The sequence below is a fragment of the Drosophila melanogaster genome, chromosome 3R (assembly GCF_000001215.4).
Source record: "Drosophila melanogaster chromosome 3R".
Taxonomy (NCBI): Eukaryota; Metazoa; Arthropoda; class Insecta; order Diptera; family Drosophilidae; genus Drosophila; species Drosophila melanogaster.
In genome coordinates, this window is record NT_033777.3 from 32004420 (window position 1) to 32028564 (window position 24145).

The 24145-nt window shown below is 38.0% G+C and overlaps 1 protein-coding gene, 1 long non-coding RNA gene and 1 pseudogene across 2 annotated transcripts in view, besides 5 other annotated features; 2 read left to right on the plus strand and 1 right to left on the minus strand.

Moving 5' to 3' along the window:
* Positions 1-1040: part of a mobile genetic element that runs on past the window's edge.
* The window catches only part of heph (hephaestus), a 168534-nt gene extending 157433 nt beyond the window's left edge, over positions 1-11101 (minus strand). Inside the window, exon 1 of the mRNA NM_001300701.1 lies at positions 9941-11101. The gene's annotated coding sequence lies outside the window, so the exon portion shown is untranslated. The remainder of the gene's footprint in view (positions 1-9940) is intronic.
* Positions 1573-1855: a mobile genetic element.
* Positions 3682-3741: a mobile genetic element.
* Positions 4820-4898: a mobile genetic element.
* Positions 8229-8989, plus strand: lncRNA:CR45556 (long non-coding RNA:CR45556). Its single transcript, NR_125314.1, has one exon. It is a non-coding gene; the product is annotated as a long non-coding RNA:CR45556 (long non-coding RNA).
* A 7543-nt stretch (positions 11102-18644) lies between the features above and the next one.
* On the plus strand, positions 18645-19064 carry CR46418 (annotated as a pseudogene).
* Positions 19065-23883: 4819 nt separating this feature from the next.
* Positions 23884-23960: a mobile genetic element.
* Positions 23961-24145: the final 185 nt, after the last annotated feature.

Sequence of the window (24145 nt, forward strand, 5' to 3'; positions counted from 1 at the left end):
GCAGACTACCCAGACAATTCAAAGATTTCAGTAAGATAAACAAAATAGACCCAATATACAACTTAGACGACTACTCTAAAGAGCTTAAATGCAGACTAGAATTGTCGTACAACAGAGCAAGAAGAATGTTAGAAAAAGCAAAAGCGGATAGAAAATTAAGATATGATAGGAATACAAATAATTTCGAATTAAAAATAGGAGATAAAGTATTACTTAGAAAAGAAACAGGTCATAAGTTAGATAAAAGATATGAAGGTCCTTATGACGTAGTAGATATAGGAATAAATGACAATATAACCATTAAAACAGGAAGTAAGAAACAACAAATAGTACATAAAGATAGGCTAAAAAAGCACAAATAGAATGAAAAAAAAAAGGGCAATCAATGCCAAACCTTTCATAATAAAACTTAAATAACGGCCTGATCAGCCAAAACAATATAACAAAGACATAGATATAATCGAATTTTTATTAATTCAAAATACATACATATTTTTTCTTTATTCATTTAAAAATTCTATATCATAAATAATGTTAATTCATTAAAAATAATATTTAAGTAATTTTTATTTTATAATGGTAATATAGTTGATAGAAAATAACTTCATTTCTTTACGTTATTTTAAAAAAGAGGGGAGGTGTAGTATGTGCATATATCGAGGGTACACTGTACCTATAAGTACACAGCAACACTTAGTTGCATTGCATAAATAAATGTCTCAAGTGAGCGTGATATAAGATCACCCATTTATGCTTTAAGCTAAGTCAGCATCCCCACGCTGGCCGCTGGCCATATATGCGCATAAGCTCTCTCTCTCTCTCTCTTATACATATATATATATACGCTGCTCTTCTGCCGCTGTCGACGGCGGCGCAGTCGCAGTATTTAGGTAAGATTAGACACTCTGTAGAGGTTAAGCGGGCAGAACCGTTTCTGCTACTCGAAGAGATAAGAAGAAATAAAAAGGTGGCCTGACGGCTGCACCCAACTGCAAGGAAAACACGTGTTCTCAATTGGTGGCATATATTGGTTTATTACACTACATAGACAATGTTGTTACGAAACACCTTTATACAAAAGACTGTCGCACTGGCACCGTATTTGCACATCGTTTTGTGTTTAATATTTAATTACAATTTTTTTATTTTGAAAAGTTACAGAGCGAGACTTGAAATCCATTTGCAGAAATAACCAAAAACTAAAAACATATGTACCAAGCCCATGAACGCACAAACATTTTATTTGAGGACCACAAGGATATTGTTGACAGAAATTTACGATAAAGAGAAAGCTTAATGTACAAGTTCAGCTCCTCTTTTACACATTCCCCAAAACGGTTTGGTTGGGGGGACTTTATCATCAAGCCACTGGGAACTACATGATGCCAGGCCGAGGTGAGCCGGCGTCCTGTTTGCGCAACTTACAGCCAAGTAAACTCATTACCAATGCAAACAAAAAGAGACCGCCCAGAAACTGAACAAAAAGAAAGTAAAAATATTTACATACATATTCATCTGCCACCAAAACTATTTGCTGCGAAGCGACATAAAAAACAGTTATAAATAATTTAATTCAAAGCAAGAGAAAATGTTATAGTCGAGTTCCCCGACTATCCGATACCCGTTACTCAGCTAGTGGGAATGCGAACACGAAATTTCATCATTTTTCTGTTGTATCGATAGCTATTGGAGAAAAAAAGGAAAAAAATTTAAAATTGGCAAGAAGGGACGTTGCTAAGGTGTTTTTGGTATATCGATGGAAATTGTCAAGACACACAACACAACGAAGAAAAATAAAAACAATTTCAAAAGTGTGGGCGTGGCTGTTTTGGGCGGTTTGTGGGCGTAAGAGTAGTTTCTACTTCCTGAGTACCAGACGTTCATACGGACAGACAGCACATGGCCAGTTCGACCCGAAACGCTTCCTTCACTGTTACATACCTTTACATACCTGTTACACACTTTTCAACGAATCTCTACGAGTAACGGGTATAAAAATTAGGTGCTTGTATTTCTATGCAGAAATACATACTGCACAGTATACAGACGCCACATGTGCCTCCTTACATTCCAGGCCAGCGGCGATTCGACGAAAAAATGTTTGTGTTGCATAATTTTGAGCGCCTCATAGACTGCATATTTGAGGTGCTTCTATTCCATGCTTATTGATTCCGAATTCCATGTCGAAACCAAGAGCGAGCCTGTATCTCAACCGCAGGACACAAATATGTGCTCGTTGTTTGCAGCACGGATGCCGTCTTTATTGATCAAATTGCTTTATTGGTGTATTAATTTTAATTGGTCGGCATGTCGTGTTGCCCGGTCACTATTAATTAACATGTAGTTCACACACACACTACTCATTTCCTATCCGCATTTTCCACCTTATCCGTGTGTTTAACATCGAGTTTTATTAATTATTTAATTAATTGTAATTTTGTTTAACTACAGTTGAACCAAACGTTTTTTGTTGTTAGTCCCAGAGTGGCAGTAAACTCTAGAAGCATATTATAAAAGTAAACCCTCAGGAAACCTAAAATTCCATTTCGTGAATTTTATGAAAAAGAACACAACAAACAACCTATTTAAATAAAAAAATTGTTCAAGTCTCCAACTCGTATTCCAATATTAATAAAAAAAAAAAACAATGTAACGAGGTAGAATAGAGCATGATAGTATCGTTGATATTCCCTTATTATTACAGTTTTGTTTCCGGTATTTATTTTTTGATCATTCCTGTTGATGTTATCACATTTATAAAACCGCAGAGCACAAAATTGTAGTTCGCCCAACTTTTTGGGACTCGGCGGGTTCACATTAATGTGTAATTAAAATGTGGCAGGCAACATTATGGCAGTCCTACCACATATCCGCTTCTGCAAATGTGTATCCCACACCCACCCATATTGACCGCACACAAATAATTAATTGAGATACTACAATCCAGGGAAGATGAAGCTAGATGAAGCTGGCTCGGAGTGCTGGGCCTGTTTCATGGAGAGAGGATGCTATGTATGTTAATTTATTAATACAATTGATTTATGCACCGATGAGGGCTAAGAAGTTCCTCCAGAAATTTCGGGTATTCGGTGAAAGACCTCAAAACCGAACATTTGGCGTATCCTAATCTTATTAACTTTTCCACATTAAAACAAGCAACTTAGCGGACTGAGCACCAAAGAGAATTGCAGGGACATTGTAAAGTGCTAAACTAAAACTACACGTTAATGTCTACAAAATCCCATCAAAGCTCTTCAATGATTCCAGTTGACCTAACTTAAATTAATTATAGTTTAAATATGAGCGTTACCACTCTTCCACTTAACCGCGCATCTTGACTGTTGCCACTCATTAGGTAGCTTGAACGCCAAATATTATTTAGTTTTATATATAGTAAAAGGGTATTCTATAATCACAAGCCAAGTCTGTTCATGTTCTCTGTAAGTACTTATAAAAGCTAGAAAGTTGGGGCTTAGCTGGCAGATTCAAGTCCACCGGACTCAGCGATAGTTTGTTTAAGGGATTGCACTGGCGTTGGAGTGGGCCCACAAACGTGCACACTTTTGAACAATGTGTAGATATTTTTTATTTTTTTATTTGTTTCTGTATTTCTATTGATATACCAAAAATGTACAGACCACGTCCATATTAATGTCCACTAGCCGCCTAAAACTGTTACCTTATATGGTCGGAAACGATTCCTTCTACCTATTATGTAATTTTCAACGAATTTAGTATACGTCTGCGAATAACGGGTATAGAAATGATACATAATAGATTTAATTAGTATCTATATTTTTTATGCAATCTTTTAAAACCCCTGCTATGAAATTCTAACTGATATTATCAACAGTGATTTATGATTTATTTAATGGTTTTTTAAATTGATAAGAAACAAAGGGATGAAGACCGATGTAAGTACAGCCTGACCCCTGTAAATTTGACTGAATTTAATTAATTAGCATTACAAAAAAGCTGACGTCAATCGCGCCAATAATGGGGAGAACGCTTGCCGACGGTTAGACAGATGGGGTGATGGCGTCATGTTGCCGTCCATCCGACGTCCTTGCCCTAATCAGCAAAAATGGCCAACTGGTGTAGCGGTGTTCTCGGCCAAAACTGTGCCAAAGAGCTCGAAATTCGAACTCATTACGGTGAATATTATTGACGGTGATGATTGTGCTAGCGGGCATCTGTATATGCCTTTCACTTGCAAAGCTGCTAAGAGGATATTGGCAACAGCTAAGACGAACCTAAGTCCATACACACGGATTTCGAAATAGCCATTAGCAGATGGAAATTTCATGGTTATTTAATTTTTAATTAAAAATTGATTTAAGCATTTGCACCATACTACAAATACCATTCAAGTAGAAGTAAGATGATCGGCTTTATCAGACCTCTGTATTGCCTGCTTGGTTTTTAATTATTTTATGAAGGCCGAGTAAATCTTAATTTAAGAGTGACATTAAAATCCTTATTAACTAGTAAGCTTCTTGCGATGACGATAACTTGAATTATTATTAATTAAATTTTAAAGTCGATTAAAAAACAATTATCTATGAATGAAAGGATTTGAAATCTATTTATGATGTTAATTAATATGATATATTTGTGTTTGAATATTTTACCCGAAAAATCGCTATAGTCCAAGAACTCGACTATTGCATACCCGTCACTCATGAAGTGGGAGGAAAAATTTTCAAAAGTATTTTGTTATATCGATAGACATTGGCAAGAAGAATATTGAAATGAAGAAATTAATAACTTTTTTAAAATGTGTGAAACAAACTCGCGATGCGTCTGCAGCTCAAGCTCATCTAGCGTTTATAGTTCTTGAGATCTCGACGTTCTTACGGACGGACACACATGGACGGACATGCAAGAGCAGCTCGACTTGGGTCGAAACGTTTCCTTCTACCTACTCTACTCTTCCTTTTACTCTACGGTTAACGGGTATAATAAATCATTAACTGTACAGTTCGACAACACAGCGTGCCTTCTCAGTCAATATTATTGACTAACCGAGCATAAAATTGATTCTGTGGTGACACCCAGTCGCAGATCCCCAACGAGAAGGATGGCATCATCTCGATATCTAAGTAACGACATTTGGTTGACAGGCAGGCACTAAATTGATTTTCCAGTTAGGCAGCATGCATCGCACCAAGTTGGATTGTGTTAATTTTACGCTAAATCTGGTTTAGCTCAAACAGCCGTAGCCCCTTTGATAAAGCGTGACATTGATGAGTTAATGATGATGAGACGATTCCGTAAAACCTAAGACAAGTAGGGCAAACCAAAAAAAAACCCACAATAGCAAGGAAGAAAACATATAAAATCAGATTGTCACCAAAAACGTAAACATAGACATAAACATAGACATAGAAACATAGACAGAAATCATCCCTTTTAGGGCAAAAGTTATTGGAAACGACCTAGTCATTTGTCATGAAGGCAAATACCACAATAACTCAATTCAAAGATCAAAGTTTTTAATAACTTTTCCTTTTGGCCTTAAGTATAGGATAAATAAGACCTGAAGTCATAAAAGTGGAAAAGATATGAGTCGGTAATCACGCTTGATTGGTCACGGTAAAGGGGTACACAGTAGTTGTAACACTGGTCAACAAAATGTAATGGAAACTTTAGGTAATATATAATGAAAAACTTTTCCATATCTGTTGCTTACCCATGACTAATTTTCAATTATATTAACAAGTTCGGCCGGCGAGTGTCTTGGCTCTCAGTCAATTATGACATCTCTCCATCCGGTTCAATTCTTAACTATCCGTGTTCAAGCCGAGAAACTCACAAAAAAGTAATCTGCCCGCGGGCTAACTCCCTAAACAAAACTTGAATCAAGTGAAACCGACCGAATAACAAAAGCTTTTCTATCGCTTGCTAACGAAAAATACAATTTTTGTTCACAAAACTCATTTCGCATTTTGGTTGTTTTAAATCAACAACGCCAAAAAAGGGGAGAAGCGGTTAAGCGACTGGAGCAGAGGCCGTTCGGACCAATTGCCAAACAATTGCGTAAAAACAATAAACAATGAAACAAGAGCACCAACATCACCCGGTGCTGAACGAAACCATAGCTACTGCTCATGTGCATGCCCACAATTAATTCACAATAAAACAATCAATTGATTACCATTACATCCGGTCGCGTAACGGAAATTGCTTGCAATATCCTATTGTAAAGCGAAATCACCCGACGGACATCAGCGCGGATTCTTGGTAAGGGAACGAGCTTTGTTGGTAGAAAAGTAAAAAATTAGACCGTATTAATTAAGAGTTATACAACTTTTCAACTTAATTTGAAATAAAAATTATATACTTTTTGAACATACTCATGCAATATAATATTCCCTGTATTATTTCCATGGCATTACGTTTTATAGGTGTGGAAAAAGCAAATTAAACTTGGGATATTATCGAACTTATATCGAACCTTTCAAAAGAATTTTGATTGATTTTGTAATTCTTGTTGTAATTTAACTTCAATTTATAAAATTCCTAAGAGCTTAGAAGTAATCTTTTTCTTTTTATTTTATTAAAATGTTAAACTTAAACTCATGAAATCCTTAATTTGGCTTTCATTATCAAAAACTTACCTAGGGAAAATTGTTGTGCAAAACATAAGTTTGACTTTCAACAATGATGTGAGCGACGCTATGCTATGAAAAGAAGGGAAAGGCGTTTAAAAAGTTAATAATGGTAGTAAGTTAACCGAATTTGTTGCATACTTTGCAGCTATGGTTCACAAAACGTACTGAGATGGGAAACGAGAACTGAGTCAAGGGACGGCGTCAGCCGGGATGTTAGTGTGACGACTGGATGGAGTGGGGCTGCAAGCATGCTGCCGTATAATGAGCTGTGAAGCCTGCTGCCACTACTACTGGCTATACGAAGTCCCAGAACTGGGACTCATCTAAATGGGAGGGATGCTGTGCAACAAAAAACAGTTGCGCCAAAATGCTAGAACGCAGCGGGTGTAATTCTTTGCCAGTTAAGCGGAAAACGCACTATGACCCTATGGCGGTGGTGGAAAGAGGCAAGAACTGAGCGCAAATGATGAAGGCACAATGGCGAACCAACTAAAAGAATAGAATAAAAATGCAAATTCTGCCTATTTCAGACAGTTTTCTTGTACGGCTCATAAATAGCAGCACGATACCAAGAAAATTGCGAGTAAGCTAATAATTGCCTTGAGCAATCAGTGGCCTTCCTAGTTTGCTGAAAATAATGCTATTTAAAAACAATATGTCCAATAATAATTTCTCAACAGTCCATTAATTTGCTTAATAATATTTAGATAAATGTATTCCATTATAAGGAAGATAACTTCGTCAATTTAAAGAAGTTATAAATTATAACACGCATATATTTCAGACTTTTAGATCGTTTTTATATTTAACTAAGATTTAATATTGAAATTTAATAAATAATTAGGTTTTTCTTTTTTCTTAAAATGCCAGTTAACCATGTCGTTAAATAGTGTTCGATTTGCTCTGGGAACAGACTTTCATTATTTTGTTCACAAAATGTTTTACTGGTCCCATTGTTTTTCTTCGCCAACCGCCCCCCATTGGCAGGTAAACTGCATATGGATACGAGAGTGTGCTACTTATCAACACTTTCACTCACTCTCAAAGCTGGGCAATTAATAGCATACGATGACGTCAGCCCAGTTGATTTCACCCTGTGGTGTCTCCAGTTGATATTCTCGAAGGAAATGGCTGTCATTGGCATTTATCAGGCTATGATTTTGATCAGCTGGGTAGGCCTTCAAAAAATATGATAAAATAATATGACCTATTTACAAGAAACAAGTACAAAAACAAATATCGGGCCATTTCCCAGCCCTATTGCATGTGGCCTGGCACTTAACTCAATTTGCAATGAACCCCCGTAGTTAGTGTTGTCGTCGTACTTGCAGTCCGGGAAAATTGCTGCCATACTACCAACGACACCAGCATACTGTTATTACGCGACTTGGTGTTGGCGTTGTTGCTGGTCCCCGATGTTGTTGATTGCGGGAACTATCAGTGGTGACACCGTCTTGACTGTGTGTGCAACAGAAATCGAATTGAGATAGTAGGAACGAAAATGAAATGTCTCTTCAGACACAGCAGAACTTTTTCGGTCTGTGGTAGAAGGTGACCCACATTAAATAAAATTCCATTCGAACGCAAAGTCGATTTTGTGGAAGAGATGCCGCCGACAGTACGATAGCTGCTGCGAAGCCACAACAATGAGTCGCTTGTTGCTCCGGTTTGTGTGACGCAATGTAATGTACGACCTACGAAAGACAAAACCGGGAGGTCCGTGAGACAAGGGAATATCCCGTGATACGAGCACCATGTGAAGTACACCCGTCTGGCGACACCAGTGTCGCTTGACTATTACTTTTTTCACTAAAATCAATTTTATAATCAGATTCCAAAAATTTTTTTAAACTTTTCCTTACTGGCGCAGTGATCGAGATCTGTCCATATGACATTTGTACCTCCGGTTATAATTTTTTGTCGCATACATATGTACATGGATGATGTTGATGTTGATTGCGGAAAAATGTATGCATAAAACTGCCATCTGGGTTGTTTGCAAATGAGCACTGAACGAAGAAAGAAGGAAATGCAGAAATGCAGGGCGGAACAGAGCATGAAATTGGATTCCAGTCACGTGCTCTGAATGACACACTAATCATGCTGTTCCAGTGCAAAAAGGTTCAGAGCTGGATGGGGGTGGGCTGGCAAGTGACATTAGCCGGATCACAAGCTGCATGTCGCATTATCGAAGTGCACGAGTCGAATATGCTTAGATGAAATCAAAATTCAATTAACCATTTATTAGTCGCTTCAATCCCCAGCTGTTAGCAGTGGTGAATTTGATCTAATAGTCGACATTCTAGAGGGCGAGGGCAAATCTACATACATATGTACATCAAAACAAAGAAGTCACGAGTTGCAAAAGCTCGTGGAAACGGAAACTGGACACACTACAAGAAAGTGCCAAAAAAAATGTTTTAAAAAAATGTTATACGGCATATTCGATGAATTTGCTATTACAAAAAAAAACATCCAAGGTATTATAACTAAAAAGTCAATTTTTCTTACACATATGAATTATAAATTTTTAAATTATATATTAAAAAATATTAAAAATTTTATTGTATTTTATATAATAAACTGCACATTTTATTAGTTTGCATGAGTAGCAAAAAAAACTTGCAAAGATTCAGCAAATGACAAAAGCCATTTGTTGACAAGCAAAATGGAAAATGATAGAGTTTTTCGGCTCTGAGCAGCAACAAGCAAGCAAGAACGTAAGCTATTTGAGTCTCTGTGGTTGACGTACATGTATATGTTCCCGGGGAGTCTGAATATGAGTGCGCGATGGAATGGGGTGTAGGGGGGAAGTGAAAATTACAGACTAACAAGTGGTCTCTGAATGGCAAACCAGCCATGACAGTTGATTTGATTTGACAGCAAGACATGAAATTTTGGGTTGCAGAGAGCATAGCCCAAGGAAAGGCAAGTCGCGTCAGCTGAGGTCGAAGAAGCGGCATAAAAACGGTGCTGCAAGACCTGCTGCTGATAATGCTTATGTTGCTGCTGGCGTAGTCTGTTTCTTCCGCTGGTAAGTGCAGGAAACCGTACGATATTACACAAAAAGAATTAATAGGTCGAGCATTTAAAACATGTCATACAAGAAACCTCCATGGATTGGGAAATTACATGCATTAAATGCAATTAAGTGCAGTGTAATTAATAGTGCAGTCATGACGATCAGTAAAAAAGAATAGGATGCAACCTTGATTATATGTACATAATACTCGTAGGGGGTAGGCGAGGTGCCTAACAGCACCAGTATACTATTCTTTCGTAATGTGCGTCGTGTCATATAAATGTGCTGGCTCGTTGCCACTTACCTTTTTTTGTCTGGCTAGGTGTGTGTCCCCAGTCTCTGTGGTAATTGTAGATCAGGAGGTAGTGCTATTGTAGTCCCGTACCCGCACGTGAGCAGGCGCCAGTTAAGAACAAGGCTTGTTGGGTCGGGGGGTTAAGGGGTGCACGGCTTTGCTTAAGCATAAATTGGTAAGGATCTTTTTGAATTGTTTCTTGTATTTATATGTGCAGGCGAGATGATGTGGCCTGGCTGAAGTGTGCAATAGGTGGGAGGCGCGTTTGGTCAACTAAGTTATAACACCGCAGTTACAGTGGACCCCTTAGTGACTTGGACCCGTACTAAAAGGACGTTTTTGAGTACTTGCACTTTCTATGTAAGGTTGCACGTGCGCTCTGTTGGGCAAGTGTCACTCAGGCTGGATTGGCGGCGTAAGACGGAGTATCGTGCCGCGTTAAAATTTTGATACAGTTGCCCACTGGGCACTGCAAAGATAATAATTTGTAACTAATTTTGTGACCGTTCGCTTGTGTTTTACGCCGTATATGTCCACGTTTTATCAGTATTTGCAGCGGGCACACTGGGATAGCCTGCTTTTTGGGGCTTTCGGTCCCTTTGTGCATTTACGGCACATATGCTCGAGTGCGTTAGAGGGGGGCACCGGCGTTGACATTTCGACAGCTGCGCGGCCGCAACGGTATTTTGGGTCCACCTTCACTGAGCGCTTATATATGTATTCCATTAATGTACATACATATGTATACGAACTTTTCTATTTACTCTGGACTTGTCTTGTTTGGGTTGTATTTAGCTGAGTTTTACTAATGGTATGAATTATTAAAGCTCATGGCACGTTGCAACGCCAACACAAGTATAACTTCACAACTCGTCACGCGCTCTCTTACACACTTACACAGAGAGGCCCGCACACCTATGCGAAATGTGGCGTAGGACGCGATTTTGGCGTATGTTCTGATGCCGTAATTTTTAAAGCAAAAGCAGAAGTGCTTATGGCGGAACTTTGAACTGTACGCGGTTCACACAATAAGGCAGGGTTTTATTCCGACAAAGTGCAGATTTTGCGGTCAATGGCCATGTTTTGTTAATTTTTGGATTTATTTTGATGCCACGCAGCGTGCAGTGGGCAAACCGTGTTGATTTGTTCGCACCTTGGCCATTCGTTACTGAGCCAGCTCACAACGAGAGAGTTCCCACATGCAGAGAGAAAGAGTGGGAGAAAGCTGTGGGACTCGCTGCTTTCGCTCTCAGTCAGCTATGTGGTGAGAGTTCTCGTTACCGGAGAGCGTGCGCACCATTTTTGTGGCGGCTTGAATTCAAAAATTGTGCATACAAATATTGTAATAAAACGAAACTTACCCAAAGAGTTTTTTTAACTAAAGTGTTTTAAACTAAATGTATAACAAAAATATATAATTGTAAGAGTGCCCATAGTAAAAAAAGTTCCTAGCCGATGACGATGTCATCATTTAAATCGAATTCTTGCGCAACGTTAGCTCTCACATCTTCCTCTTCCTCGCTCTTTTTCGCTCAGCTGGGGGACCTGGCATGGAAATCTGTTGCATGAGCGCTATTTGTTATCCTGTTTATCTCAGCTGAGTGTCGTCCAAGTGTCAGTAGTGCTTTTCGCTACATAAATTACTCTACGGCTATTTGAGCAATACCATAACGGTAACAGCAACAACACTAAAATGGAGCACACAAAAACAATAAAACACCGTAAGCTCAAATACGCAGAAGTATAGCAAGAGTACCGTACAAGAGCAAAAACAAAAACAAACGTAAGCCCACGACATAATCATGCGGGAGACATTGGTCTCAAAATAAGTTGTAAAGAGAAATAACGGTTCGTTTAAGTGGAAGGAACTGTTGCTCAGATGATTGTTGCTGAGGTTACACTGGCCAGTGTTAACTTTAAAGCAAAATATACATTTAACATATATACATATCTTCTCCAAGTCTCGGTTAAATGATTTTAAAAAAATTAGAAGAATTAAGAATTTTTTGAAATTAAGTTACTACATTTTGGAAACCTTGTACAAACAAATTTTAGTAAATGACCCAAGTGTAAAAACATAAATAGAGACCAAGGATTAGGTATAGAACTATTACATAACTGTATTAAAATGGTTATCGTTTTGGCAAATCAGGTTACTGATGTGTATATACATAATTATTCTATTAATACATACATCTTTTTTTTATATTTCTATGGTTTATTTTAAATATTTTAAAAAGTAAAAGTGGTATTTATTTAGAAATACAAACTCGTTTTCTTAATTTTTCATGAATTTCATAGGGTTTTATGATATACCTATGTTTACACGTACTGCTTAATGCACTTCAAAGATTTTTAATCATAAGTGCTGTTTTCCTGTTGCTTACTTCCTTTTAAAATAAATCGAAAACCTACATAACAAACAAGGAATATTTGCCAATTAGACCGCCGTCAGTATGGTCGATAGGGGGAGAGGAAAAGCAACAATCGTATTAATTGCCAATGCGAATTGCAATATATGCAATATTGCAATATCATTAGGCCAGATAAGCCGGGCAAAGCTAAAGCGCAGAGAAATAGCAAATTTGTTTTAACTCGCTTTGTAGTATAAATGCAGGGAGGGCCACCTACCGTATTTCAGTAACTTTGTCAACGTTTTTAACCCGAGCCAAGGTAAACTTAATTAACTTTTTGCCGCTGGAGTGCAACAATAAACAATTTTTTCAGCTTTTGGCTGCGCCCGAGCAAGAATCGCAATTACGGAAGATAACAGTCAAGTGCAGATTTCCCCCTCTTTTATTCATACAGATATAAATTGCTAAGAAAATGTAAACTGGAAAGCAAAATGGTTGTGTATTTGTCATGGCGGTCTGTGGCCCATGCTTGAGTCACGACTAGAGCTAGCCGACATTAACCAAGATTTGTTGCCGCTTATAGTGAGGCGTTTGTCACGGCTTTGCGCTGCTTCTTTTAATTAAAAAAGTTCAAGTCGAATGCAATTACCAGGAGGTGAAGCAAAACTGCATAGCAACTCCTAAACTATGAACATTGTCAGAACCTCAAGCAATGGCTGACTAAAAAGTTTAACATTTACTGGACCTATTTAAATTAATTGCAAATATTTGTATCTTCAATATAAAAGTGACTAATTTTTTTCATGCTGAAATAGCTGATTGACGCAGACGAACTAACATATTGAAATACCACCACTCAGAAGGTGTAGTTAACTCCGCTTCTTTTGTTCTAATATGCAAAAAAAGGATAAATACCATCAAGGATGAACACAATCAATTTTATAAAAGAAAACTCTTCCAGTCTCACTGTGTTGTCCCTAAATTATGCAATGCAAGGAAGCACGCATAAGACAGAGAAGGCCAAAAGAGAGATGTACTGAGACTCCAGAGCCAACACCTATGCATAAATAATGAAAACACACACGGGACACACTCGCTCACTCCTGCTGAAATCCGGATGCAATGTTTGCTGCTGACGGCTTACATGTTAAAAGCGTCAGTATAATAGCCAAGTAATAGTAAAAGTGCAATTGTGAGTTCAAGTAAATAAAAACTATTCAAATATGCAAAGCACAATGCAAAATGAAGAGCTCGAAGTATAGCCGGGAGCCTTGTTGTATGTGCCTGTGTCTCATGCGCATAAATTTACTTGTTAAATCCAGATTGATACTTCATCCCGGGATGCTCGTCCTCGCTTCATTCCCCTTAAGCAAAAATGTATGGAAATAGTGAGAGAATAGTGAAATATACAGATATTTCCAGCGTACATATGTATTTTACAAAATCACAGAACTCTAGAATCGTCTTTCGCGGAATTTGTCGTTTAAGCCTACACAGTCAGCGTATTCAGTTAACTCTGTTCACCCGTAAATCGCCATCTAATTCAAGTTTTAAGTTCGATGAATTAGTATAAATTTGTTAGGTTGTGTTTTTCTTTGTAATTTTTATTTTAAGTTATTCTGTAATATGATTAATCAGAATAACCGAAACAAGGAAAATAGCTTCAATACGTTAGGCTAATTTTGTTGCTGTTTAATAATGCATTTTATATACATACACAAAAAATACATACCTACATATGTTGAGCTAAGCTGCCTCTTGACAAATAATCTGACACGTGTGGAATAAAGAAGAAGCAGAGATTAAATTAACCAATTTTGGTTTTGTTTTGAAAAGTTTAAAAAAGCAACGAGAAAAATGAAATTGAAACTGATGACACAATGGACTTGTTTCGTAGAGTGCATTGGACCTGAGATAACTCTGTGAGATCTTAAACCGCTCAAAAGCATTTTAATTGTCAAGCGGAATTGATTTTGATCATTAAAAACGCCTATGAAGTGGAGTATAAAAATATGACCGAAAAACCAGAAAGGCAAGTTTTGGAAAAATGTCCTTTAAAGGCGGAACGGACGATGCCACTTACTTGTTTTTGGCATAGGAGGTCCAGGGTGAGATAGTAACAGTTATGATGTAAAGATTAAAAAGAAATACCATTGCTGCATCCCGGCATGGTGAAGGGCTTTCATGTGTGTGTATTGCCAGCGGTAGTAAACTAAATCGCCATCTAATTCAAGTTTTAAGTTCGATGAATTAGTATAAATTTGTTAGGTTGTGTTTTTCTTTGTAATTTTTATTTTAAGTTATTCTGTAATATGATTAATCAGAATAACCGAAACAAGGAAAATAGCTTCAATACGTTAGGCTAATTTTGTTGCTGTTTAATAATGCATTTTATATACATACACAAAAAATACATACCTACATATGTTGAGCTAAGCTGCCTCTTGACAAATAATCTGACACGTGTGGAATAAAGAAGAAGCAGAGATTAAATTAACCAATTTTGGTTTTGTTTTGAAAAGTTTAAAAAAGCAACGAGAAAAATGAAATTGAAACTGATGACACAATGGACTTGTTTCGTAGAGTGCATTGGACCTGAGATAATTCTGTGAGATCTTAAACCGCTCAAAAGCATTTTAATTGTCAAGCGGAATTGATTTTGATCATTAAAAACGCCTATGAAGTGGAGTATAAAAATATGACCGAAAAACCAGAAAGGCAAGTTTTGGAAAAATGTCCTTTAAAGGCGGAACGGACGATGCCACTTACTTGTTTTTGGCATAGGAGGTCCAGGGTGAGATAGTAACAGTTATGATGTAAAGATTAAAAAGAAATACCATTGCTGCATCCCGGCATGGTGAAGGGCTTTCATGTGTGTGTATTGCCAGCGGTAGTAAACTTTTCTGAAGTTCGTGAAATAAAAATTTATTGACCGACAAGAATTTAAAAATTGAAATATTTGGCGTCATAAAAAATTTCACATTTAACCATGTTTACTACCAGACAAGACTATATTAGTTTATTCTTATACTTGGCACCCATATATGTATGTACCTATTAATAATTATTTCCTAATCTTTACACCCAATTCGCATACGGATTTAATTAAATTACTCATGTATGAAAACCAATACAACTATATAATTATATATATCTAAATAGTTTTGTTTAAACGTTTAATTAAAATGTTTTTAAAATGAATTCTTTAAGGGTATTCAAAAATCGTCAAAATAAAATATATGTTCTTCACAGGGAGCACCACACGATTTGGGACTCGTCATTGTCGCTATTGCTGGTTGTTATGCCCATATTGCTGGCAAATTTGTCCGTAGCGATGCCCTGAAAAGCAGCGCCATAAGCGCTACCAAAAGACCGCTTTGTGCGTGGCCGGGCCGGCGTGTATTAGGGCTGCTATTCAATAGTTGGCAGAACCTTCGTTTTTATGTGTTATTGCATATTTCTGCTTTTTAATACAGGCCTTTCTGTACCAGACCTCGTACGGGTCACGCCCCCTATGGCAAACAACGCCCTCGCTTATTATTACCCAATGAACCATAATGGGTTAATGGCGAATTGAATCGCGATTGAAAAGGGCCCGATGCTGGTGAACACTTCACTTCGTGAGTCGCGTATAAAATTCGTAATTGAATTAAATTTAATGGCATATTTGAAATGCCTTTTAAGAAGGGCGTGATACTCGACAAATGTGAAAGCATTTTTCTTCTCGTCTTTGGTCGTAGCCCGTACAAAAGTGTCGTAACGTGCTATCGAATTTAATTTCATAATGGATTACAAAGCGAATGTGTAAAAATATTGGAAAATTATTATAAGTACTTATTAGTAATTATAAATTTCTATTTGCATTGGGGAATGTATATGGACATATTATTACATATTTATAGTTTACACATTCGACACTAAAAAAAAGGTCTTATTTGTAGATTTCAAGACTTTTCTTGCCAAGGTAAGGTGCTTGGCACTCGAACCCAAGCTCAAGCTTGAAAGTTTCTCTTCATTATTTTCTCTGTGAATAATTGGAATAATATTTAATTTAAAACATTTTATTTCCATTATACAAATGGCAGAATGGAACAGAAGCAAACTAAGCACATAGTGTATTCTTGCCGCGAGCTCATTGTCCAACCGAAGAAACCGGAGGAACTCAGACAAAAACTTAAAACTGAGGTCAGAACCAGAAGCAAAAGCAGCTGTTACGTTTCCTGGAGCTGAATACGGATACGGATACAGAGCTGTGCAACTGTTACCCAGTAGCTGTTTAAAAATTATTAAATGAAAAAGAAATTAAAGAAACAATGCTAGAAAATGACTTCAGCTGAACAGCAGAACAAAGTTAAGCATTTGATGAAACCCAGACAAGCGTGAAATGATAAAATAATATCTGAAGTAGGGTATGAAGCAAGTGCTGGGACAGAAAATAGATATTTTTATCGAATAAAAAAACACAAAATATTAATTAAGGTTTTTATTTACTTTAAATGTAATATTCGCATAGTTCCATAAATCGTATTAAATAAATTGTAGTTAATTTTTAAAATTATCAGTTTTAAGCTTCAATAGAAGCCACATACCCTTACACCGATTAAAAAAAGTTTAGCGAAGCGCTTATTTAGTCTACCTGCCCCGAGTGCTTTGGTTGAGGTTGTTGCTTTGGCAAAGTAAATTGCCTCAATCATTTACCATCATCTGAAAAGGAGATAAGCAGATCTGGGCCATGCTAAAAGTTAGAAGCACCCTCCAATGCCAATATAATTGTCAGTGTTAATTGAAAAAGTTGCCGTTGCTGATGCAGCTGTTGCCGCCGCTGCTTAATTTGCATTAGTTTCAAGTAGATCTGTGATTGCGTTCTCAAAGTGTCCTGTTTGGTAAGCACAAGCAAATGGAGAATCACATTTGCCAGAATCCACTTGAAGCATATAATCCCTGCATTGCCCTTCAAGCCGAACTCAACCGAAACGACAGTGCAACAGTACTTTGTATTAACCCATTGTTGTGCTGATTATTGGTTTTGCTGTATTAGTTGCCATTATGCATGTCCATAATATGCAATTAATTAATGTTCAATGCAAATTACAGTCTGCAATCTGACGAGCAGCAACATCAATCAGTTTGAATGGAACCCTTGCCCTAACTTCGTCTCGATAATCAAGAAAATAAATTCCAAAATGGCAAGTCTTACGTTCTTAGCAGCTGTTGGAAATTCTGCATAAATTATAATTGAATTAGCAGACGCAATTGAATCGATTTGATGAGAAAACTCATTGATTTACAAGTCCCGTTTCAGAGGGAAGGGTCTCTAACCAAACAAAATTAATCTACACATGCAATACGCAAAAGGCTTTAAGAAGATTTCAACCCCGAATCCAAACAAATTTGATGCCTTGCTGGCCTCAATGAATACATCCAAATATTTCTTCAGGCCACACTGTAGAATACCTAATTAATTGAAACTATAGATTTGCCATCCCCGCAGATGATCTATACAATCTTGAGTGGCAATAACAGCCTTACAACACGTGTGGTGAAGTGTAAGTTTCATAACCCAGCTCCGGAATCTAAAGCCAGCATGAAAACCAGTTTGTGGATGAGCAAAAAGGTGAATAAACTTGTCTATCAGTAATCTGTTTCTTGGGCTAGATGAGAAGCCAGTCCTCGGCTTTGTAAATGAGTATTCAGTTTCAACGAAACTACAAAACATCTTACAGGGGAGGCAGCTCCGAAAAAATTAAATCGCGACCTCTCTGGTACATCAGCGTTGTACAACTTTGACTCCTTCCTGCTTGGTTTTGCGTTTTACGCAGAACCTTTTGCAGTGCATCCATCTCTAGCACACACTGACTGACCCCTCTTCGACTTGTTTTGGCAAACAACTAAATTATATAAACGACGTCGACTGAAATTGAACGCCTTTGGTTATTTGCGTGAAGTTTAATGGAATTTTCAACAGTTTTTGCAACAGCCGCACGGAGCACAACCCGAATCTCACAACAAGATGCCACTTCCACCCAAAGTAGCCCTTCATCCGGTGTTTGTTTGCCGGGGCATGCTGCCTGGCATATGCAGAGATGAGTTTTTAAACTTTGTGCGGCCGCCAGTTTTGTAATTGACAAATGGAATTTGTTTGCCATTTGGGAGAACAACTTTGCATCTTTCCCGTCCTATCCTATGAAAGTAGCTATTTCATTGCTCATTCTTAAATACCTATACATTTCAGTCATAAAAAAAGGTGGATTGTGGTACAATACCTTTCTGGAAATAGCTTATCATTAAGAATTCGATTTCAATCGGATCGTACCATATTCATAGCACAACTCCCCACTAGTTCACTACCAACGAACGAAATGGTGAATTCATCCCAAGTCTTTATCGTTGCCTTGCTGGGTCTTACGGCTGTTAGCGCTACCCCAGTGGTGCAACAGGCGGCTAGCGCAAAGTTTACCTCGGGCATTTAAGAGCATTATGCCCTGTGGATACGGAGATCTTCCCGTAATTTCGCCCATTGTTAGCCCCTTTTACGAATTCGAGCACATCAGCGAAGACTACACAGTTGTTGGCAATGTAACAAACATCCGTATCCAAGATAGCTAGATAGCTTCCAGGTCCTTAGTGCCAGCGACTATGGTAAAACTGGGGAGGCCGCATATGACGTGATTTTTCCTATAATTCAAGTCCTTGGTTTTGCGGAAATCGATGGTTTTATCAATATCAGAGGATTTAAGGTGCCGATCAGGCAAAACGATAAATTACGTGTAGAGCTAAATTAAAAATAATTTTTCGGGCAGCAAACCGAACAATTATTTTATTCCCTGTAAAAAGTTTGCTAAAAAAAAACTTTTAAGAGGTGCCCAAAGCTAGATTAAGACCATTACCTTTACCGAATTTTTGTAAACAGTAATGAATTAAAATATTCAGGTGTACACATTTTATTTCAGTCCTTGAAATGAGAACTCACAGACCAAGCGCAAATTCATGTCCCACTTTTCCGTATTTTAATGGACCAAATTAACATAAAATAAAATGACAGCTCCCTTATTCGCCTCTCGTAAGCCCATTTAATTTGTCAAAATAATGACAAGGTTTCAGCAGGCACTTTTGGGATTCGCACAAACAGAAAAACCTTCAGCCTAACAAGGTCAGATAGAACTACCTATTTGCTTTGAAGTTTCCGATACTATGCTCTCTTACTCGCTCCCACAATATATTCGCAAGATATTGTGCCTTTTTAATTTGATCCGAGCACACGAGGGATGGGTAAGCGGACTGGGAGATAACTTAAAAGTCATGATGGGTATTAAGCGTCCAACCCTTCGTTTCTTGCACACACGTGCACCACACATACGAGCCCCCAGCTAAATATGTTAGCAGTCGGTTGGGTCGACAAACCCTTATCAAAATATTTATATGACTTCACATATGCTAAACGCAGAGACTGCTTGAACAGAGCTTCTGAAGCGACCAACCACCGCCGTTGTATGTATGAAAAAATGCTTAATGGTCTGTAATCTGCTTAAAACTTGGACACGAGCTCAATTTAGCAAACGGCAACCACGAACCAAACTGGAAAGGGCCAAAGAATAGGGTCACTTTAAGCTGCTCGTCAAATTATTCGGTTATATTGTGCGGAAGGCTGGCTTTTCCAGTGCCCTTTTTTAATTTATGATCTGCACAATGAAAAAATCATAAGCTCTTATAAAATTGCACTTTTAATTAATGCCAACACATATTTACGTATATCTCAAAAATCATTCAAAAAGATACAAAAAGGTTTATATTCAGACTCCGCCCCAAAATTCAATTCTCATTCTTTTAGCTTTGGTGCGTGTTCATGCAATAAATACAACAAAATCCATGACTTACTGTAATGTGCAATCATAATTAATGATCATTATAATCAATGCCTTCTTAATTCTTATGTATATCGCATCAATCAATGGAGAAGGAACACATTCAAACAGCTTCAAGGGGCGGTTTCGCAGTTACGGGGAGTTGAGGACAACTACCACAATGCACACATAATAACTTCAATCCGAAGAGAAGACAACTGCTGAGGGCCACCGAATCACATTCATTAACTCGCCACAATCGCTGCCACAACAGTTGCCAATATCAAGATTACAACGGCAATGACGGAACTGAATTTTGTGGGCTCAAACATGAAATGCTAATTGTAGTGGGAAAATTTGAGACCTTGAGAAAATCGACGGCTCGAAATCTGAGCATAGGAAATTATATGCACAACCAAACTATGCAGCGATGAAAATCCAAAATTAGTAAACAATTGGAAACAGTGCACCTTTTTACTAGATAAATTAATAACACGGAACTAAACATTTTTTAAGAATAAACACTGAAAAGCTACATGTCGAGGAAGTCTGAGTCTAGATCAAAATGCAAAGCATCCAACTTTTAGTAAATAACTAAGCCTGCGGAGTCATAAAACGCTATCGAAGAAGAAGAAGTTAGAAGTCTGCCCCCTTTTTTAACCATTATTAAACTTCAATAAGCCAACCACCAAGTGCCAGAACGACAGCAATCCAAAAAATATAAGGCAAACATAAAATCCATTTGTGTATGTTTACCTGCATTCAAATTAACGTACCCACACAATCCAACATGCGTAGTAGTATAAAAATTTAAAAAGAGGGGTGGCACTGAGGGTGGCGCTGAGAAGCAGCAAACCAAAGCCAAGCAAGCAAAGCCAGCAGAATGCTGGTAGCAATATTTCTAATCTAATTTCAGCAAAGTTGAGGGGAGAAAAAATTAAAAGAAAATACTCGCAAACAGAGCGGGCAAGCGAAATGCAAAATAAGAAAAAATAAAATGAATAGGGTGAATACCCACGCAAAGAATGACGAAATCACAACAATGCAGCAGAGGCACGAGCCACAAACGCACAGGTAAAATGTAAGGAAAACTTTAAGGACAAGCTTGGAGCGGGAGAAAGGCAGCACCCTGGAGAGCGGCAGGAGAAGAATGTCGAATGTCGCTAAATGAAATTAGAAACGCATAAAAGAATAACACAATCTGCCAAGGGAGAAGAAAACTGCTTTTACTGGAGCCGAACTTATAAGGAGCACTGTAAAACGGGCACCCAAAATTTGTTTAACTTAAAGTTTAGTTATACAAAATACTATGTACATCTTTCACCTTTTTCTTAAGTGATTAAGTACATCAATCAATTGTGTTTTACGCGCACGTTTTCCGATTTGTTGTTTAAAGTTTAATGGATGCGCTTACAATTATGTAGATCAAAAACCGATCTATGTTAATATTTCTTTTAATTGTGGTCTTTTTGCTCGATTCGATAGATTCGAATTTTTTAATTGTTTTTTTCACTGTTGGGTAAACCAGGGAAGCAGATGTTGACAAGAGGTATTTGACTGCCCTCCTCGCTTTGATCCAAAAAATAAATAAGTCCTAAGGAATTTGGATCTGGAAAGGTGTAATAAAAATCTTCGCCCTTGCAAAACAAAAAGAAATGCACAGCAACATAAAATAATAAACATAATTTCGCCTTTGTCGTCTCATTTCATTATTAACAGGCAAATGCGTTGAATTTCATTAAAAGTTATGTTTCGCTCCGGCATTGTTGGCCTTGTTGCACGCACAATCAAAGTTCTTAACGTCTGTTGTATGCCTTCAGGCGACAGCAACTGAAATTAGCAACGTGCTCTGGCCATGGAGAAATCTCTACTGCTCGAGCGGAGGCGGTGGTAAACAGGGTTTGTAAGCCATTTAGCTGCACTGACATTTGCCGCAGGTGAGCCATGAAAACGGAACCAAATCAAACCGAACTGAATCATGCCGAGAGCCAACCGAAGGCTAACAAAGCCAACTAAACTAAATGTTAATCTTGTTGTCCGCTGCCCCCTACTTCCTTCCCTCACACAATCCTCACCACCAAAGCCGGCACACATCTCCACTCCACTTAAAGCCTTTGACGCGTTCCATGCCCACAAAGTCAAGCAACATGTTTGACAAGTGACAGCCGTATCGCAGCAGGCTACCGTAGGACGGCAACAATGGGCGTGGCAGCGGCACAACGTCCCAGCTCGATTTTAATATTGAAGGCAGATGTCCGAAGATAATGGTTTAAAAGATATAAAAACCGGATCCCGTGTATTACCCAAGCCAAAACTAGCCTAACTACAATATATACATACTCACATACTTAATAAAACTAAAAATATATGATCCAGTAGTGTTCAGCAACTTGTATATTAGATACCTTAGATAACTATAATAATTTAATATTCAATAAATCCTCCCTGCGCCCATACATACATATGTGCATACGAACGTATAAGGCATTAAAATGCAACAATTTGTTTTACTTGTTGGCATTGAATGGACCTGAAGCACATCCATGACCCATCAGTGGTACGAGCTACCGAGAGGGAATCAAAAAACATTTTACGAGCGCATTTCAACTGTAACAAATGTCCGAGGGCCATTGACAGAAGGGCGGTATGGAAGGAGAAAAAGCAATGGCCACTGTGAGTGGTAGAGAAATAGGGTACAAGCAAAAACTGACCTCATCCTTTAAATCCAAAGCCAGGGGACAATCGAAAGCAAAAACCACGCGAGGGTATGGATTCGTTGAATTGGGAGAGTAAAAGCTAGCTGGATTCTGGGCGATACAGAACATTGAAAAAGGTGAGAAGGTTAATATTCCTAATTTGTCAAACTCGCACTTTCTAATCTGTAAGTTCTTTTGGAATAATATGTAATAAATTATGTAATAACACACAACACACAATTTTGAAGACAAAGAACATTGGAATACGATTTGAATTAAATTTTGAAGTGAAATTCTCGACACATTTTGAAGTGCACAAAAGGAGATTGCAAGTGTGAGAATAGCGTCCAGGCTGTCCCTCGGTGCTGCTGAGTATTTGGGTGCACAAGGGGAATGGTGAACTCACACCCCACACACTGGACGAGAAGCGCGACATGGACGTGCGCTGCTAGTGTGCGTGTCTGTATATTTAGTATGGCTCTGGGTGCAATTACCAATGAACGTAACAGGTGATCAATTGTTATAAAACTCCCAGGGTGCTTTTGCTTTTCATTATTTTCAATTCACCGTTACTGCCCTTCTGCATGTGTGTGCGAATGGCGCTGCTGTGCGCGGTAACCTCAGGCCTTTGAGTCCCCGTAGATGTTTGTGTCCTGTGTGAGGAGCCCTGCAATTTTACTGTTACCGCCAAGGCTGAAATTATGTACATGACGCGTATACTTGATTTTGCTTTTTCTGTTTTCTCTACCCCTTCGTTCAGCATGTCGAGGAGGCAATTAAGCGTGACCAATGGTTCTGCTACTAAGTTACTCTACATGTTTATAGCACTGCACTGCAAAATGAGAGCGTTCACGTTTAATCACGTTTAAGCGTTAAACAAAGTATCAGGGGCATTATAAAAGAAGTATACAAAAAAGTTTTCTTGTGTTTGTCAACGGTGACAGCTGCATAAATTAGGATAGGAGCTCGGTTTTGAGGTTCCTTAACTGGGGAATGATACCATGCTACCAAGTCCTAGCTGCTAGTTAGGGTAGATCATTCCCATTTATGAGAATTTACCACAACAAGGGAGAATGCTATAGTCGAGTTCTCCGACTATCAGATAGCGAAAATGTGAAAATTTCATAATTTTTTGGGAAATGAGAAAAAATTTTAAAATTGTTCAAAAGCGTGGGACTGACCGTTTTGCGCGTTTTGTATGGGTAAGGAGACCAAAGCGTTCTTCATATACCAATATAAATTGGCAAGACAAACAATAAAAGCAAGAAAAAGTAAAACATATGTTGGCGCTAGAGTAGGCGTGGCAAAAAGTTTTGTGGAAAT